General features: G+C 33.4%; 1 long non-coding RNA gene across 1 annotated transcript; it reads right to left on the bottom strand.

Moving 5' to 3' along the window:
- Positions 1-320: 320 nt before the first annotated feature.
- Positions 321-4,406, bottom strand: LOC133803977 (uncharacterized). Its single transcript, XR_009878239.1, has 3 exons — positions 4,044-4,406; positions 2,162-2,204; positions 321-1,515 (listed from the first exon to the last, which is right to left on the bottom strand). It is a non-coding gene; the product is annotated as an uncharacterized LOC133803977 (long non-coding RNA).
- Between the last annotated feature and the right edge of the window lie 1,415 nt (positions 4,407-5,821).

Here is a 5,821-nt window from a genome sequence, read left to right as displayed (position 1 = left end):
GCTTGCTACTTCTGCGGCCAGGTCCACAGATGATGCTGCTGGAGCTGCAGGTTGGACTGATGGCATTCCTATGTCGGGGGTTGTCATTGCTTTAGACCTTGTGGAGACACCCTTTCCTCAGCCTCCTCTTCTTCCCTTGCCTCCTCTTCCTCTAGTCGACATTATGAGATTCTAAAACAATCATAAGGAAGGAACATCGCATAATGGTTTGATAGATATTTGTGAAAATCATACATTCAAACCACATCATTTAGAGTTTGCAAGAGGAAAAATATTAAACCATATCATTCAAAGTGTTCAAATTATTCCAAAAAATTTAAACAACCCATAAAGTGTTTAATGACCAAAACATAAATCCTTTAAGGTCCTAAAAAAATATCCCATCTTATTTCTTAACATTTCATAACGTTTCATGGAACGATCTACATGACGGACTCTAGTCCTCAACTATGGACTCATCTCCTGAGCTGTAATCAAAGACATCTTCTGGGATGTGAAAGTAGCCGGGAGCGCTCGCCATCACCCTCATCCTAGCAGTCTCTCGAGGTATGGCATGAGCTACCTCCTGAATTGCCAAGGCTCCTTCCAAATTGTGTACTGTCTCCAAACGCTCCTCTATCCCTTCATCATCCGTCTTCACCACACCAGCTCCTCACGATTAAAATCGTAGTTGTCAATAAGATCGTAGAATACATATTCCATAGTACTAAAGTCTAGGTTGTCTTGAATGACGTCGTGCCATGCTCTGTCCAACTGGAGAAGGGCCTCATAGTACATTGACAGTGCTTCCGTCAACACCCAATATTGCTCTCTGGGCCATAGCAAAGCTCCTCTTTTGTTCATGATCCCTTGAATACGATCACAAACCATCGTTGTTGTTTTTAACACCGCAATCTTCCAATAGTAGGGATCCTCCTCAAGCTGGACCTTGGGTAGTTGTCTCCTCAATCGTAGGGATTTCCTTGAGTAGTTGTTTCTTAGTAGTTTTCACAATGGGAGGCATCTTACTATACTGCAGTTACAAAACTATAAAATTAAATAAAACAGAAACAAGTAATAGCACATAAAACAAATACTTACGACACGGTGAGGAGAGATTTTCTCGTCTTTATCGTGTATGGGGAGGGTCCTCGGAAACATGGACAACCGTCTCTGATACCATTTGTAAAACGACCTAATCTAATACTTTGTAAAACTTTTACATGCTTATAAACTTATAGAAGAAAAGCCACTTATTAAATGTAAAATCTCAGTAGGGCCTTGCTAAAACATGTAAGTTGGGCCTAATAGTTTAAAAAGAAAATAATAGTTTTCACGCAATGTTTTTAAAAATAATTACAGTTCAAGTCCCACTGATAAGTTCTAAAAATTTAAAAATAAACATAACATTATTCTATAGAAATTGGCATTAAACTGTTCGTTTTCTCGTCCATAGGATGCCCCCACGCCATACACACCCTGATGTTGGAACTCCCCACATCACAACGCGTGCCACAGAGAAATCCTATTTGCAACCTGAAAGGGTTAGTAAGGGGGGTGAGCTAAAAGCCCACTAAGGAAGTACAAATAACACACAAGTACACACACAAAAACATATTCATATTCATACATTCATACATCGTTACACATCCTAAACGTCGTTATCATAACCATCATCATCATAAACATAATCATCATAAACATAATCATTATAAGCATTATCATCATAAGCATCATCGTCATATACATAATCATCATGAATATTATCATCATAAGCATCATCGTCATATCTTTGTGAACATGGCCCACTGACTTGTTCATGTCACATCTTGGGGTAAACAGGATTTCTGGTCCTTGAATAACCTCGGCACGTCTGCCCTATGAGTTAGGTCTTTGTATCCTTTGTAACTCGGTTTATGTCTTTATATCCTTAGTAACCACTTTGTTGTGTCGCGTTCATCATGCTAACAACCATTACATATCATACAACATACAAAACTACATGCAGTTCAATCATATCAAAGCCATGGAAAAATACATGATTTCTTACATTCATCATCAAATCATAATAGCATTTCATAAATCATATCACACGGTACATCATCATATATCATTTATCCTTATACAAGCCAATCTTACCGTTCATAGCATAAACAAATAAAATTTTATCTAACTTCCTTACCTCAGGTCCAAGCAAAGCAAAACTGACAAACTTCACAACGAGCCTATAACATTAATCAAATAGCGTTCTTTAGCATCACGTAAGACATTATTGTGCCCAACTCATATACTCCATGTGTGCATGGGCCATGCACACATTGTGAAAACTACTCAAAATTTCCAAATAGGCATAATTACACATATAATCACCAAAAGAATAATGCACATTATACCTATGTTACATGCATAGTTTTTAAATAAAAATTATATGGTTGAATATTAGACACATTTTTTAACGTTAAAGTGCATTTGCATGCGACATACATACGTGGGAACGATACTAAAGAGTGACGTTAAAAACGATAATTCCTACGTGCTTCTCTCTATCGTTTTAAAAATACGGGTTTAGTAACATACTTTTCTTACCATTATTTATCTCTTTAAAATCACTAAGTTGATTAAACCTCTAAATATTATTTTTATTTCATAAAAATAATTTATTTAGCCATTTAAAAATATAATAACTTCATTAATTAGTTTTAAATTACATAGAAATAATACAGGCTAGAAATTATTTAAAATACTTATAATTAGCATGTTTCCTTAGAAAATAACAATTTTATCTAAATTAATAAAATTACAAACTTGAACTGAGAAAAATATATAATTTTTAGGTGTGGGGAAAATATATTTTACTTGTATTATATTAAGACTTTATTTTAAGTAGAGTAAATTTATAAGTGATGATCAAATAATTATTTTTAAATTATTAAACTAAACTTTAAGCCACCATTTAATTTATTTGAAAATTACAAGTGAATTAATCTCAACATTTTTCTTAATTAAAAAAAAAATCATATCTATTAAAATGAATACTCATGGTTACATTTAAAAATACCATTTTTAATATTGACATAGTTTAGGGTTATATTATTTCATAAACACACAATTTTTCCTTTCACTTAAAAGACTTTTCAATATTTTACCAAAAATTCCAATAACAATATATACTCTCAAAAATTACCATCTTGTCTTTAAAATCTCATATTTTCTCTAAGAATATAATAAAAATATGTAGGTATTTATTTGAGTAAAAACACCATTTTAATGTATATTAAAATTTCTTTTAATTTCTTATAAACATTATAGCATTTGCAAAATCATTTATGCATGCAAAATAATTTATTTCATCATATTCTCATCACTTAAATACAAAATCAGCAAGCATATTCATCAAGATTCCATCTTTTACATCATGCTTCACAAAAATTTACACCAGAACCATACATGTTTAAATCTATACAAATAATTCACAAACCCTAGCATGTTTCTAATATGCATGGTTGACACAAAAATCAAACAACTCATCATGCATTACACCCTTTTAGCCAAAACCCTCATCATCACCTCATGTTTTCTTTTTGCATCTTACAAGATCATGAAAAAAATATCACAACCCTAAACATACCTCTAGGCCGAAACACACCTAGGATTCAACCAACAAAATATATCACAAAAATTCCCATGCTTTATAAGAACCAAATCATTAGGTCTACATCAAGAACATACAACAAGATTTATTATATAAACTCATCATGATTTAAAAAAAAACATCTCTCAAAACTAAAGGTGTAATTTTTTTTTCAAAGTTCATGAGAAAACAAGAACCCTAGAGCATGAATCCAACATAGCACATGAAAAAAATTGATAGAATCCCCTACACATGCTTGGCCGAACCCCTATAGGAAAGCATACAACAATCAAAACTAATAAAAAATCATCAATCAAGGGGAAGAACACAATATATCATCATCCTCAAACAATATTCTCAAATCACAAAAAAAAAAAAAACAAAGGTAAGAACAACAAAACTATAAGACCCAAAAAAGGAGTTTACCCATTACCTCTCTTACTAGAACTCAAGGACCAATACAATGGCCACCACCTTTGATCAAACTCTCCCAAGGATTTCAAAAATAAAAAAATAAAAAAGAGAAGGAGGGAGTTCTTAGCATCAAGAAAATATAGATAAACTTTAGAGGATTCAAACCATAAACTTAAGAACACTTACCCAAGACCTTCAAAATCCTCTTCTTCTCTTTTCTTTCTTCCTCTTCTCTCTCTCTCTCTCTCTAATTTCGTGCTCTCCCTCTCTCTCTCTCTTCTCTCTTCCACGCCAGCCCAAGGAGCATAATGCTCCCTTCCCTTTTTCCTTCCCTCTTTATTCTAACCTAGCCAAAATAGCCTAAGGAAAAAAAATTGGTAAGTTTCCTAATTGTGTCTATTTTCTTTTATTTTAATTTTATTTGACTTTATCTTGATTGGTAGGAAATAAAGATGGCAACATCTTTTCCTATTTTATCTAAAATCACCCAAATAAAAAAATGGTAATTAAATCCCTCCTTTCCCACCATGCTACACGCTAGTTCTCCTTTCTTCTTCTATTTTTATCTTTTTCAATTGAATAATTAAATAAATATAATATAAGGAAACTATAAAGTGTGTAGAAAATTCTACACAAGTACACCATGCAACCATGCAAATGCACACACTCAATAACTATGGTGTATGACAACCTACCATGCACCTTGGTGTATTCAACCAAAACTCAATTATTCACATATTAAAATAAATAAACAATTAATAATTAAATTCATAAAAATTCTACCGAGCAATTCTAACAATTATTTTTAACAAATAAATAAAATAATTCACAGCACTTGACAATTAAATAAATTAAAGCACAAAATTTGAATAAATAAAAAAAAATGGTGTGCTACAAGAAATACTTGTGATTCCTAAATTGCAAACCCAAGTTCTCTATGTTCCCACACACATCTTGAGGTGTAGAGAACACTCTGGAAGATCGTGGTTTGAGTATTCAAATCATTGGATAGGAAGATCGATAAATATACGAAAAGACTCAAGGACACTTGATAGGCTTCAAGAGGTAATTGTTCATGTTCTTGATATTTATGTGTTTATATGTTATATATAAATATATTTTATATTTATATATATATATATATGTTGCATGATTAATAATATTGTATGTTATTATTTATATGAATGATGAAAAATTTTGTTGTTCTACACAATGGGCCCACCACGCCTATTCCCTTCGTGCTCTGAATATTTTTCCAACAACTGGTACCAGAGCAGGTCATTAATCTATATATATTATTAATTGTTGTGTGAGATTATATGCATTTTTATATTATATGTGACATATGTTTGAATGGATGTATGTTTGTTTTCATGATGATAGATTCTTAAGGGTTGTTTATAATGGTGCTTTTGGGTTTAGGAATTTTTCTTAAAATTTCCAGATGAAATTATGGGGCATAGAAATATTGTAATTTTTTTCTTTTAAAAATTCTAGGTAAAATTCAAGAGGTGGCCCTAGCCCCAAGCCTCAAGTCTAAGCCCCAGCCTAGCCTCGAGTTGCTGCCTACGCCAGCCCATGCGTGCCTGCCCTCTGTGCCCTTCGCACCACCCGCTCGCCTGCTTATTGCCACCCGGCACCCTTGCGCCACCCGCACCCATGCGCGCATCACTGCCCAGGCACTGCGCCCCTGCGCCCCAGCCATGCACCCCGCCGGACCTCCCTTCAACCGCTGCACCCTTGGTACACATTTATTTTACAAACCCTAGTGTGTTGTTACCATAATTATTTTTTAAT

This window comes from Humulus lupulus, chromosome X (genome assembly GCF_963169125.1).
Source record: "Humulus lupulus chromosome X, drHumLupu1.1, whole genome shotgun sequence".
NCBI lineage: Eukaryota > Viridiplantae > Streptophyta > Magnoliopsida > Rosales > Cannabaceae > Humulus > Humulus lupulus.
The sequence above is the reverse complement of the archived record's forward strand: the minus strand, read 5'-3'. Positions and strand labels throughout refer to the sequence as shown.